Source organism: Protopterus annectens, chromosome 11.part0 (assembly GCF_019279795.1).
Source record: "Protopterus annectens isolate FY-2018-M chromosome 11.part0, PAN1.0, whole genome shotgun sequence".
NCBI classification, from domain to species: domain Eukaryota; kingdom Metazoa; phylum Chordata; order Ceratodontiformes; family Protopteridae; genus Protopterus; species Protopterus annectens.
The window spans coordinates 377,610,192-377,624,558 of record NC_056745.1 but is presented as its reverse complement, the minus strand read 5'-3'; the positions used below and the strand labels follow the sequence as shown (position 1 = coordinate 377,624,558).

The 14,367-nt window shown below is 42.2% G+C and overlaps 1 protein-coding gene across 1 annotated transcript in view; it reads right to left on the bottom strand.

Moving 5' to 3' along the window:
• Window positions 1-14,367, bottom strand: part of CEP290 (centrosomal protein 290) — a 3,346,332-nt gene that overhangs the window by 3,301,996 nt on the left and 29,969 nt on the right. The window lies entirely within an intron of this gene.

Sequence of the window (14,367 nt, the reverse complement as noted above, 5' to 3'; positions counted from 1 at the left end):
AAATACATTTACACGTATATATCTATATATCTATCTATAAATATATATATATATATATATATATATATATATATATATATATATATATATATATATACATACATACACACACACACACACACACACACACACACACACACACACACACACACACACACACACACACACACACACACATATAAATATGCACATCACCTTCCTCTTACTTCAGCTGAGGATAGACAAACATCTTGTCAGTTACCTAATAAGTACAAAACATACAAACACAGAAATAAAATTTGTTTAACTTTGTTAGCCTTTTTTTCATCACAGAATTCAGAGGAGGTCAAAGCTGCTGTTTCCAACAGAACCTAGTAGACAGGGGAGTACAAATGTTAAACTGAAATAACGTATTTTATGTAATTTCGACCTTAGGAAATGCACAGATCAAATATCATCTCTAGATTGATAGCAACATAAACACAAGGTGCTGTCTATAGCAATCAGTGTTAAAACATTTACCTTCTGCTGTAACCTCTGTTTAACTCTTTACATTTATGGCCATGTGCAATTCATAATTACTGGATCAGCCCTGTGACACAGGAATGAAGCACCAACTGTGGATATAATTGAACTGTGTTTGACTGATTGCTGAAACAATAGAAAAGACAGGCATTGGGAGGATGAGAGTTAGTGGCTCAAACTGGCTTGCTCATCCTGAAGAGGTGCAAGGTGGTTCCCAGTCAGCTAAATTCTTCCAGTGAAAGCTGGAGCTTGCTTGAAAGGAGCCATGACTTGGGAAAATGAAGCCTTGGCCAGTCAGTGACAGTAGCCCTTGTCAGCATATATTTAAGACCACATGTGTGGCTGGAGAGGCACAGGAGGTTAAGTACAGTTGTGCAAGTAAACTTACCATAACGGTATATGTTTCACTAGGTCATTGCTGTAGTAGCTCAAGCTATATAGGACGTCCTGACAAAATCGGACCCAGCCACCCAACTTTAGGGCTCCTTCCACAAGCTAAAATACTGCTCTATTCAAGAGATGCAGAATAAAACCAGCGACTAAGGCATGAAAAGTTCAGAACTTTCTTGCCTCAGGATAGAAAGAGAGTGAGACTGATAGGCTAGTGCCCTGCCAGATGGGACCATAAAAACTATAAAATTCCACACCCAGGCAAAAAAATAGCAAAATGGGGGTGAGTGGGAGGGAGTCAGCTAGTGATCTACTTGGAACACATATTGTTATGGCAATTTTCCTTACACAACTGTACTATGTCCATCATTATATCACTGCTGCAGTAACCTAAGCTACATGAGACAAATATCAGAGCTCTACACCTATATAAGGAATCTAGTTTGCAGTGCTTTGTAAAGTTGTGAACAATTTAACAAGTTGCTGCTTCTAGTACACTTCTAGAGTTCCTCCTTTCCAAAATGCCACAGAAGTAGCCAGAGCACCATTAGAGTGGACCCTAATTGTGCCTGGAAGTGACATGTTATGGTGAGAACAACAAAAAGCAATCTCATGGGACAGTCATTTGAAAATAGTCTGTTAGACAAAAGTTGTCCCTTTTCCTTACATTCACAGGAGGCAAACAGTTGACCAGAAGAAGTTGTTTGTTCTGTCAATATATAATCTAAGTTGCCTGTGAACATCCAGAGTGTGTAGAATTCCTTCTCCCTTATTTTTTGGCTTTAGAAATAAAGCACAGGGTTTAATAGCCTGATTTAATGAAAACTCTGAAATGACCTTAGGCATAAAGGAAGCATTTACTAAAGTTACCCTGTCTGTGTGAAAAATTAGATGGGGTGATTCACCATAAGCATTTGTAACTTAGATATTCTTCTCTAAGAAGTCAGAGCAATGGGTAACACTGATTTACAAGATAAAAACTTCAAATAAGTCTCATAAGCCAGTTCAAAAGGAAACAGTGCAAGTTCTTTTAATATAAAACAAGATCCCAAGAAGGAGCCACAAGTCTTCTAGCTGGGTGGATATTAAAAAGTTAGTTATGTACTCACCATAACGTTCCATGTCGGTAGTCCATCTCACCCTTCATTTTTACATATGGGTTCGGAGCCGATCTTCAGCTCTGACTCGGCCGATTTTCAAGCTCGAAGACTTCTGGTTGGCTCGTGGCTAAGCAGGTATCCCATGGTGCACCAGTGCAATCCCCAGATCTTGTCTGCTGCTCACTAGAAATAGAAAGAAACCCCTAACCAACAAACCAATACTAAAGGGTCGCCAACCAAGAAATTTACAGTATTACCTCCAGATCTTCCAGGATGGGGGCAGGAGGGAGGGTTGGTAAAAATGAAGGGTGAGATGGACTATCAACATGGAACGTTATGGTGAGTACATAACGTCTTTATGTTAGGTAGTCCAATCTCACCTTCATTTTTACATATAGGACAGCGTCCCTAGCACCTTATTCTTGGGTGGCTCATTGGAAGATACTCCTGAGCACCATGGAGCCAAAGGATGCTCTACCCTAGAAGCCAAATCCAACTTATAATGAATAATGAAGGTGTGGGTAGCCCATGTGGCTGCTGCACAAATATGATCATTTGGTACCCTGGCTTGAAAGGCTGCAGAGGTAGACAGAGACCTGGTAGAGTGAGCCTTGATCCTGTGGGGTAAAGGTCTGCCCTCCGAACTGTAGATGAAAGCTATGCAACTCGAAACCAAGTTAAACAATGTCACCTTAGAAACTGATAAACCCAATCTGGAATCAGAAAAGGAAAGGAACAACTGATCTGACTTCCGAAATTCTTTGGTCCGTTGAAAATAAAAACATAGCTGTCTGTGAACATCCAACTGGTGAAAACGATATTCAGCTGCATTGCTATGATTGGGAAAGAAACTGGAAGTTCAACGGACTGGTTCAATGTGGCAGAAGAACAAACTTTGGGAACAAATGAAGGTGTGGTATGTAAAGAAACCCTGTCTTTATGAAAGACTAAATAAGGTGGCTTAATAGACAGGGCATGTAGCTCAGAAACACGTCTGGCTGATGTAATGGCTACTAAAAGCACAGTCTTCCAAGACAAATACTTTAAGGAAGCTGAATGAGATGGTTTAAAGGGAGGGGATATAAGTTTGGACAACACAAAATTTAAGTCCCAAGAAGCCACAGGTTCCTGTAATGGTGGTCTCAGTAAAGTGGCTCCTCTCAAGAAAGTTTTGCATAACTTATGAGACACAAGGTTGACATTTGGAGATCCCAAATAAAAATGTGAGATAGCCGCCAATTGTACTTTGATGGTGGCTGCGGCAGATCCCTGCTGAAAAAGCTCCGAAAGGAATTTCAGAATCACAGGAATAGGAGCGGAGTAAGGATCCACTTTCATTTTCTGTGCCCAAATAGAGAACCTTTTCCATTTACTGTCATATAGCCTTCTGGTTGATGGTTTATGCGAGGATAAAAGAATATGGGACACTGATGATGAAACATTATGAAGCCTGACTAGAGATGGAACTGGAACAGCTAAACTGTCAATTTGAGGGTGTGGAGAGAGGGGTGCAGCGAACCCGACATGTGGGTCAATACATCTGGAACTGGGTCCAGGATCCAAGGATCATCCAGGAGAAGAGGCTAGAGGAAAGGGAACCAGACCTGATGAGGCCAGTAAGGAGCAATGAGGATTAACTTGCTTCCCAATCGGTTGGCTTTCTGTATCACTTTAGGGATAAGAGGGAATGGAGGAAAGGCATAGAGAAGTCCCGTGGGCCAATCTTGGACCACAGCCTCTCTGGGTGCTTCCCCTGGAGGGGGAATTAGAGACAAATAACTGCTGCACTTGGCACTGACTGGACTGGCAAAAAGGTTGCAGCAAGGTTGTCTCCATTTTCGGAAAATCTGTTCCACTTTTTCCCATTTCAGAGACCACTTGTGGGGCAGCAAGATTGCCCAGCTCAGCTTGTCGGCTATCACGTTGGTTGTCCCCAGAATATGACTTGCCACCAGGAAGTGCTGGGAAGAAATCGCCCATTCCCAAACTCGCATGGCCTCTCAACAGAGTGGGTAAGATATAGTACCACCCTGTTTGTTGATATACCACACAACCGACATGTTGTCCGATTGTATCACAATCATCCCTGGAGGAATAAGGTCCTGAAGTGCTTGCAACGCCAGAAGCACCGCTCTTATCTCCAGAAAGTTGATATGCAGGTGAGCTTCGTGTTCTTGCCATGTGCCGTGGACAGTCCTGCCAAGATAATGCCCCCACCTGGGAGGCATCCGTGGTCACAGTGGCAACGGGTTGGGCAGGCACAAAGGGAGCTCCCGTGAACAAGTAGTTGGGGGCTATCCACCAACGAAGATCCTTTTTGCATGATTCCATCAGCAGAATAGGGTGATTCAGCAGTAGATATTGGAACGACCACTGGGAGAAGAGGAGCCATTGAAGGATTCTCATGTGCAACCTGGCCAAAGGTATTAATAGAATGGTTGAGGCCATCATTCCAAGAAGTTGAAGAATCAATTTTGCTTTGACCTTCCGAAGCGGAAAAAGACGCTGAACTTGTGAGATGAGGTTTTGTGCTCTTTCGGCGGGAAGACAAACTGTCATATCCACTGTATCTACCTCTGCGCCTATAAAATTCACAGATTGCGAGAGCAGTAATGCAGATTTTTCCCAATTTATGGAGATCCCTAGTTGAGCACAAAGCTGGATGGTGGCGCCCCTGTTTTGGAAAAATAGATGCCTGGTGGGGGCGGTCAGGAGCCAGTCGTCCAAATACGGAAACACCTGGAATCCCTGACATCTCAGGTGAACTGTCACTACTGCCCCTGCATTTGGTGAACACCCTGAGGGCTGTGGTGAGACCAAAGGGCAGAGCACGAAACTGATAATGGCTGGCTCCCAGCCGGATGCGCAGATACCTCCTTGACGCCTTGTCCATTTTTATATGGTAGTAGGCGTCTTGGAGATCCAGAGAGCACATCCAATAGTCTTTCCCTAACAATGGGCGTATCGACTGCAGTGTGACCATCTGAAACTTGTCCTTTTTCACGGATTTATTTAATCTGCTGAGGTCCAATATTGGCCTCCATTCTCCGGTTCGTTTTGGGACTAAAAAGAATCTGGAGTAAGTTCCGGATCCTGTTTGGTCTGCTGGAACGGGCTGAATGACTCTTTTTGAGAGCATCTTGTTGATTTCCACAGTCCTGATCCCTGTGATTGGGTGGAACATCTGGGATCTTCTTGGGAAGAAACGGTGGAAGGAAAAAGGGTATGATAAGGCCTCTAGTAACAACTCTTTGTACCCACTTGTCTTGGGTTATATTTAGCCAGGCTTCTGAATAAAAAAGAGATGCGACCCCCCGACTGGCCCCAGAGAAATGCAGTCGGGCCCCACATCAGGAGCGCTGATAAGGCTGCCCTCGAAAGGAACCACGGCCATGCTGGTATTGCGGACCACCCTTGCCTCTAGGGTGACGTCTACCATTTCCTCCTCCTCTTGCCTCTGAAGGAGGATTCACTCTGTGTGTCCGGAAAGGCCCTCTGGGACTTTTTGAGCCACATTTTACCTCCCCTTTGACCTTTGGTGTATGGTCGAGAGGGGACGATAAAACAGACTCCCACGGCAGAAAGAGTCTTTGCTTCCTGTTCACACCGAGTGAGTGTTTCTTTCACCTTGGAACCAAACAAGGAGGAACCATCAAATGGGGCACTGGTGAAGGTGGACTTAAAAGACTCCGCAAAGTTACACAGGCGCATGCAGGAGTAGCGCCTAAGGACAACTCCTGAACCCGCTGCTCTACCCGCTCCATCAGCAGCAGGAGAGATAAGCCGCATGGAGGGGTTAACTACCGAATTTAGGGTGGACAACTGAGCAGAGATCCTATCAAGGACTCCCTCAGGACAAGCACCCTGTATGGAATCTCCTAACTCCTTGAGGAGATCCCTCTGCAACCTCGTGAAATGGGTAAGACAGTTCAGAGATTGAAGTGTAAAAGCCGCTGAACTAAATACACGCTTCCCAAATCTGTCCATCTGTCAAGACTCCTTGTTTGGCGGATGAACAGAGGAAGAAAGAAGTCTCCACCAACTCCTTCTTCGTGGCTGCCGCCACCCCCCATGGCATCTATGGGAATGCCCTTAGACAAGAATTCTTTTCCAGCAGGGGCAGACAGGAACTTATTTGGTCTTCTAGGGACTGGCTCCCTGGCATCGGGAGTATCCCACACCTTCCGACTAACAGATCCATTAGCTCGTCGAAAGGTGGAGACACCCAAGAGGCAGAGGGTGGAGACTCGAAAGCCTTCAGGTACAGAAGGGTTGACAGTGGGCCAGTTCCACCTCTGTTTAAGGATCTCTAAAATGTCCACAAAGGAGACGTGTCCGATGTCAGAGACTCATCCTGGGAGTCAATATGCTTCCTCTTGGAGCCTCCTCGAAAGAACCTTCTGGAGAGGCCACGGAAGAGTGGGGGCCACAAGCCGGTGGCTCCTGAGGCTGTGGGTCTCTGCTGTCTCTGGAGAGAGTAGGTACTGAGACCGAAGTGGGAGCCCTGGGGGGGAGAAGAGTGTTTGTACCACTGGCAGGGGCTGTAGATTGTGACAGCACACTCCTCATCACCTCAAAAGCAGACCTCTCCAGCTCTGAAGACCGTCTCCTCTCCGAAGAGACAAAGGACAGTGCTGGAGCCCAAGCCATTGGCTCCGAGATAGATACAGGGTCCGAGCTCACCCTGGCGGAAGCACCGAGAGGAAGGCTCAGAACCAACGAAGATTGATTCAAACCCTGCCCCTCGGTGCAGACAGAAGAGATTCGGTCCCTGTACATGACGGATGGAGCCGATCATGTCGGAGCCGAACTCGGCTCCAATGCAACATCAACGGTAGCCAGAACCGAGGGTTCCACCATTGGTAACAAGCACTCTGGCTCCAAAAAACCAACATGGCTTGGAGGAGGAATCATGGATGAGGACAAGACTGGTTCGAGTTGCTCTGGAGCTGATTGGATCGAAGCTAACAAACATTTAGGCAGGGCAGACAACTTCAGGAGTCTCAGTACTACCCTCTCCACATCTTCTTCCAAAATACTCCTGGAAGATCTAGAAGATAAAGTTGGTGATCTTAACCTAGCAGGCACTGGAAATTTGACCATCAAGGAGACCGGTAGGGACTCTATAGACCGGCTCCGAGAAGCAGAGTCAACTATTTCCAAGGGTTAAACAGTCAGCACCGAAGTACCTGTGACTGACTCTGAAACCAAGGTGCTCTCCTTTGGATCTGAAAACTGAGTCGTCGAGGAGGCAGATTTTGTTAATTTGGCAGGCGGCTCTGAAACACCAGCCCATGCCGGAGAAGGCCTTTTTGAACCTTTTGATTTTGAGTCAGAGCTTGACTTTGAAGACTTAGACGAAGAAAACAAAGTACCAGATAAAGCTTCCTCGAAGGCTGACTTCAGAAGAACCCTGAGTATCAGTTTGTTCTTTCTCTCCTGTAACACTCTAGGAGAGAAAGCATGACAGAACAAACATGATTCTTGCAAATGGATGGCTCCCAAGCAGTAGACACAGCTACTGTGGCCATCCGTCAAAGACATTTTCTGGAAGCATGCTATGCTTAGACATTGCAACACACAAGCAACCAGAGGAGAAAGAGAATGACTGAGGACTAGGTCCTCTAACTAAAACGGGCCTAGCCCTGCAGAAGAATTACACAAGGACTAGGTCCTCTAAGTTAAACAGGCCTAGCCTGGTGAAAGAAAAAAAATAGGTCCTTCACTAAACAACAGATAGATATTCAGTCACACAGGAGATAATTTCAAATACAAATACAGTGGAGAAGAAACACGAGGACTAGGTCCTCTAAGTTAAACGGGCCTAGTCCTGTGAAGAACCAGGTCTTCTAACTCAAACAGACGAAGTATACCACAACACACACACACACGCACGCTCAAAAGGTAGGAGAAAAAAAAAATTTTTTTAACTGTAAAGTGATTAAGACGTTAGCGGGTCCCCGCTAAAGACCACCAGTCGACAATAATCGATCGACAGGAAAGTAATCAATTGGAGCCCCTATTGATTAAGAACGGTGAAACTGCCAAAACTAACTATCTAGACAATAAATCGCCTAACTACTGATACACAGGAGACTACTACTATTACTGGTCACACAAGACCACAAGGCAATTAAAGTAAACCCTATATGTATACTTTCCAGTAATAACAGGAAAAAAAGGCGAAACCGACAAAACTAACGATTTAGACAAAAAGCGCAACTGCGTCTAACTACTGGTACACAGGATACTACTACTACAGTCACACAAGACCACAAGACAATTAAGATAAAGCCATATATATATATATATATATATATATATATATATATATATATATATATATATATTTAGTAAATATGAAAAAAAAAAAAAAACACTAGTTAATGAAAAATGCAAAAACTTAGCCAGAGCCAAGAGAGGCACATCCAAACTCGTCAACTCGGCAAACGAGATCTGGGGCTTGCACTGGTGCACCATGGGATACCTGCTTAGCCACGAGCCAACCAGAAGTCTTTGAGCTTGAAAATCGGCCGAGTCGGAGCAGAGGATCGGCTCTGAACCCATATGTAAAAATGAAGGTGAGATTGGACTACCTAACATCATTCCTTTCAAAAAGGGGGAAATCTTAGCATAAACAAGCTGATATGGCTAAGAGATGAATCTTGATAAAAAGAGTAAGAGGAGCCACAGCATAATAACTTCCACAAATACTAAAAAATATCAACAGTCTGAGCCTTAAAAGGACCCTGTTTCATGGATTGGCACCAATTAAAAAAAATCTTTTCCACTTACACATGTCTGCTTTTCAGGTAGCAGGATTCTTTGCTTACTTTAATATGTGCTGCACGTCATCAGAAAAAGGTGCCCAAGAAGTATTAGAATTTTGTCAGCCACATAGTCAATTGAAGAAGATGAAGGTTGCAGTGTATTAAATACTCTCTGTCTTGTGTTAGTGTATGTCCATTCTGTGAGGATGCAGAGATAACCACTATTTAAGGGTGTGACTACAATTATCATTGAACAGTCTTTCAGAATCTTTAGAACTCGATCAGATGAAAGGGTGGAAAAGCATAAACGAGCATTCCTGATCATGGGAAATAAAAGGCACATGTCTTCAGGCCTTCTTGCAAGAAGTCCCATAGCAGAACTTCTTTAACTGTCCCTTTTGATTGGCTATTGATCTGCGAGTATCTTAACAAGCCAAGCTTTGACTGGGAGTTGCTATAATGGTTAAGCTGTTAGTCTCACAGACACAAGATAAAGTGTTTGAGTCTTGTCTTTGTTACGGAAATTGGCTATGCCTAGACTAGCCTATTAAGAAAGCTAGTCTAGTAATGCTATAAACTTATGAAACCATGAATTTCCATGGTAATTATTAACCCTTGTATTTTGCAATATGAATACCCAAAGATGAGTCAAACAAGTACATGTTGGAGTAATTACAGGTTTTTCCTGGAATACACATTTTTTTTAAACAAGAAACATCTTTATTAAACCATCACTTACAACACAGGCAATTATACATTTATATAAATGAAAACAAACCACACCGACACAATCCTAGGTGCAAGCATTTTACATCACAAACCATAATGATGCACTCCCATTTGCAAACATTATACATCACGTATAACCTACCCAATCATTTTCAGTCAAGCTTTACATAGCTCATTTAAGTCCTGCCTTCTTTTAAACCTCATTCCTCCCCTGTATGTATTGTTCCCACAATTCCCATATCCTCTGTTGGAGATGCTCGGTGGGCAGACTGGTGTGACAAGGGAGATGATTTTTAGACATGGTAAGGCCTTGCTGTGTCTAATTATGGTGGCTGCCAAAGAAGCAATTACTAGAAAATGGAAATCTAAATCTAAATCTAAACCAACTATACTAGAAGTAGTGAACACAATAACAGAGATAAAACAACTAGAATTGAGATCTTTAGAAAAGGGTGGGAGCAAACTATTATCAGGGCTTTGAGTCAGTCTGCCTAGTTTTTATAATCTAGGTCCTTGATTTATTTTTTTTACTAAGTGTTGTAGTTATTCCAGTTGTGACAAACATTTGGAAACGTATATATTAATAGGGGTGTTATACTCAATGATCTGCCTAGTAAATGCAAAGAACAGTGGATCAATTATGTCCCTGGATCAGAATGTCATACCCTTAGCAATAAGTTAAGCAATGAATGGGCACTTCATTGTCGACACAGGTTCCCAGATCTCTAACCACAGGATTATTATTTTTTTTGGGGTGGGTGGTTGTCAATGTAATAGTTACAAGGGGAGTTATGCTTGCTGAAGAATACAATTATACATTTCTTGGCATTTCTTTTTAGTCCATGGTTTTGATATCAGCTATTTGTTTAGGACAGGTCCTCTTGTAAGATCCTGGAATCCACTGTACAGTTTATGGCAACACCACGTTTGGTCTGCCACAGTCCCTTAACATTAGCTTTGACCTCTGAGAAGTAGATCTCAAAGATAAGTGGCCCAAGGACTGAATCTGGGGGCACTCTGCTAGTGGTAGTTCGTTTGCAGAAGATATAGCTTCCCACCTTTACTTCCTGGGTTCTATTTGTGAGTCAGTTATCTATACAAGTTAGATAGGATTTAACATTCAGCTGGGACAGTTCATCTATGTTGCCTAAGTGTGGAATTGTGTCAAACACCTTTAAGAGGTCCAGATATGTAGTATGCAGTGCCCTCATCCATCTCCTCATTATCTTTTTTGAAGAAGCCAACCAGATTAAGTAGGCAGGACCTGCCCTGACAATTCTAAACGGAGCTGTGTTGAAAGTCTGTAGGTTACCTATATCCCTATTTATTAGTTAGTAATGATCCTTTCCATAGTCTTACAGATGAGACTGGTCAGGTTTATGGGCCTACAATTTCCCAGGCCCAGTGAAGACCCACCTTAAGGAAATGACTGCTGTGTTTCTCCATTACTCCGGCTTGAGGCTACTGCTGACTAGCCTCTGCAGGGGCACCAACAAGTCTTGTTTCAGGCTAAATAGTAGTTTGCTTGGTATGTTATCTGGCCCCAAACATGCAGTGTTCTAGGACTTAGTGCTTCAAGAACAGTTCTTGGGAGATTGGAGGGGTCATAGATGGAGGTATTTGGTCTGAGAATATGGCAGGAAGGGAGTTAGAATTGAATTTGTCCACTAGCAGATTTGCTATTTTGTTGGGTCCAAGTATGCAATATGGTTTAATATCAGCTCAGTGCAGTGTTGGGTATCGTTTCCAAGATTTGTAAAATAGTTAAAGAAGGTTTTGTGGTCATCTTTCTCAGGGATGGCTGTCTTCACCTTATATCTGTTTTTTATCTGATTTGATTAGGATCTGGAGTTTCTTGTTTAGTTTAGCATAAACATTTTTGGTTCTTGAGTATTAAGATTTACTTTTGTATGTAATGATTTTTTTTCTTTCATTATAAAGCCTGTTTACATTAGGGTTCCACTGTAGAGGTTTACTTTTGTATTTGGCCTCATGTTTGTTTCAGAGGAAGAACAGAAGCATCTTTGTGGCTACTTACATGTGCACTGAATTTAGCAGTAAAGGATTCTGCGCAGGCAGTAGCCAGGTCATCACTCAGTTTTAGTAAATTAGACCCTGTATAGTCTCTGAATAATGAGGTATTGGAGGATGATTCAAGCTTAATTTATTACTGTGAATGTGATCAACTTGTGGTCCGATCTGACCAGGGAGGAAGTTAAAACTGGTGGTAGCACAGCTGCGCCTTACTGGTAAGGACCAAGTCCAGCATTTAATTGCCCTGGTTTAGGTGTGGACTAACAGGTCCACACAGTTTGTACAGATGATGTAATGAAATTTAAGGGCATACATACTTGACAAAGGACAAGTCTTTCAGTTTAAGGAAAAATAGTTGAAGTCTCTAGGACACTGACTTTTGGCTTAATACATAGGACTGCCATATTGGTTAGGTAGGAGGTATGTGCTAAAGGAGGCACAGAAGGATTCCTGTCATGCTATGATGTGATAAAGGGTTTTATTTATAGGAAGCTGGGTGTGAAGGAGATATAGAGATATTTGGCTAACAAATCTGGAGGCAAGATTTTTTTAATAATATAGAGACACTTCCACCTTTAGTACCTTCACCTAATGCGAAGGGCCTGTATGAGTGAACTGATGATGTGCTTTCACTGGTCCTTTAACAGGTTACTGTGATGACGCATATATAAATGTTTTCCAGGGCAAGTAGTGCTTTTAAGATGTAGAATTTTTTGTTAAAGCTCCTAGTACTGAGCAGTGATAACTAAACAGAATCCGGACAGCATTAATGTATGTTGGAAGTTTTAGAAGACTGACATTGCCTAAAAAAGGCACAAAACTGATAAGTCTCTGCAGATGTTATTCCATAGTGTTAAGAAATGCATAGGTCATTTTTAGCTGTTGCTATTTTTTTTTTCTTGGTGGTGGTGGGGGTAATTCTAGCTTTCGGCATCTGTGTATAGATCTATTTTGCATACGGTTACAGCCATGGTTAAGACAATGTTTCTGAGAGATGTTTAGAAAAATGCACTCAGCTAAATACATTGAGTATACCTAGCTATACTGCTGCTGTTGGCATACATATACAGAAGTTACATTTGATAATGCAGGAGATATGTTCAAAACACGATTTGTTTATTTATTTATTTTTCCAAGGAATAGGTATAGGTATATGAATCAAAAACAACACACAGTGGTGAAACAGTGTACAAAACACACACAATAATTCAAAACACCAACCCTCAGTTTTCAACCCGCATTACTGCCTTACTAGCTTGCAGGGACATACAAGTCACATTGCTAACAGTGCTCTCAAACGTGACATAGTTGCAAAACAGGACTACTCCTATACAGTGGTTGCTGTATTGTTCAGAGGCAAAAGAATGAAAAAATTGTTAGACATTTGCCTAATATAAATCTTACACTTAATGCTGGAAGACAAATGTATTACATGTGTGCACCAAATTGTTTCTTGTCATAGCCACTAAATGCTAATGGTGGTATTGCTGCAAAATGTTTATTAACCTGTTGCATCTTAATAACGGTTACCTTTCAAAATTAGTTTTTGCACCACAGCTTGTATAGTGCGTGTTAGCTCATCTCTCTCTCTCACTCACTGTCTCTGTCCCCTCCCCCTCATATTACTGCAACTCATTAATTATAGTCAGCATTTGGTATTGACAAATGCTCAGTGGCAAGAAACTTCATGCTGACATTTGTTTGCAGTGACACATTCAACACTACACTGTTCTAATCCTTTAAAAACATACTAGACATCCAAGTACACTAAGAATCTTAGAGTGAAATCCTAAATACATCTCTGTGCTGTCATGGTGCTCATTACAGTAATTCACTGGGTCTTTCTTGACTAAGCTCCATATGTTAGTAATAAGACTTTAGCCTGAGGTGAGAATTTGTGGGTCTCATCAATACTTTGAAAAGCAGTTATTAGCCATCTGTTCCTTCTTTAAAGAACCTCCGCATCATATATTTTTCACGCTTTTGAGTTCCTCAAAGTATTTATTTGTGTTTAGCTCACTATACCCAAATATTTTAGCCTAATATATACTGCTTACCTATGTCACTAAATAGCTTTGTAAATTATGTCATTCTGCAGTTTTCTTCCCACACAGGGCTTTGACATTCCCAGTAACTTCTGGTGCTCTACACATGTATCTTTCTGGTAGTCAGTTTAAAGAGAAGAACGATGTCATGGTTAGACTGATGATTATTTCAAGTAAAATATGACCTGTCACAAGTGTCATGGTATTATTTTTCCAGATGAGGTGTCACTAGCTCCTGTACAGTCAGTAATAAAGAAATGGAGATGATAAGGGTGGGTTATACTACACAATCTGTAAAAGTATTATTTGTGCTGGCATCACTAACCTTTTCTAGAGTGTGACAAGCTTGCTACAACAGAGGGAGAGTTCCTATATGTGAAGCTGGTAACTCATTATTGAGTAATGAACTGGATATGGGGGTGGGTGGATGGGTGGGGTACAGTACTAAAGAAAAGACTCAATTGAGTGACTTGCTGCCTAGCTATGGCTCAAAATGGAGCCTACAGTCCTGGCTTAGATGGAAAAAACTGAAGGGGAAGCTCAGACAGATGACCCATAGTGAAGGTGCACACATAGTAAGTGCAAATCAATTTCAATAACATCACTGTTTGCCACATTTGAGAGCAAGGGTTATTGGTAAGGCCAAAGGTGAAAAGCGTTCCCCACTAGCACCAAACTGGGACGCCCCTTTCTCAACACTGCATCACTACAGATCATGAGTAGGGACCCCTAGATATGGCAAATAGTGGTCAGTAAAAGGGCATCAAAAATAAATGTTAAAATTTACAGTGTATG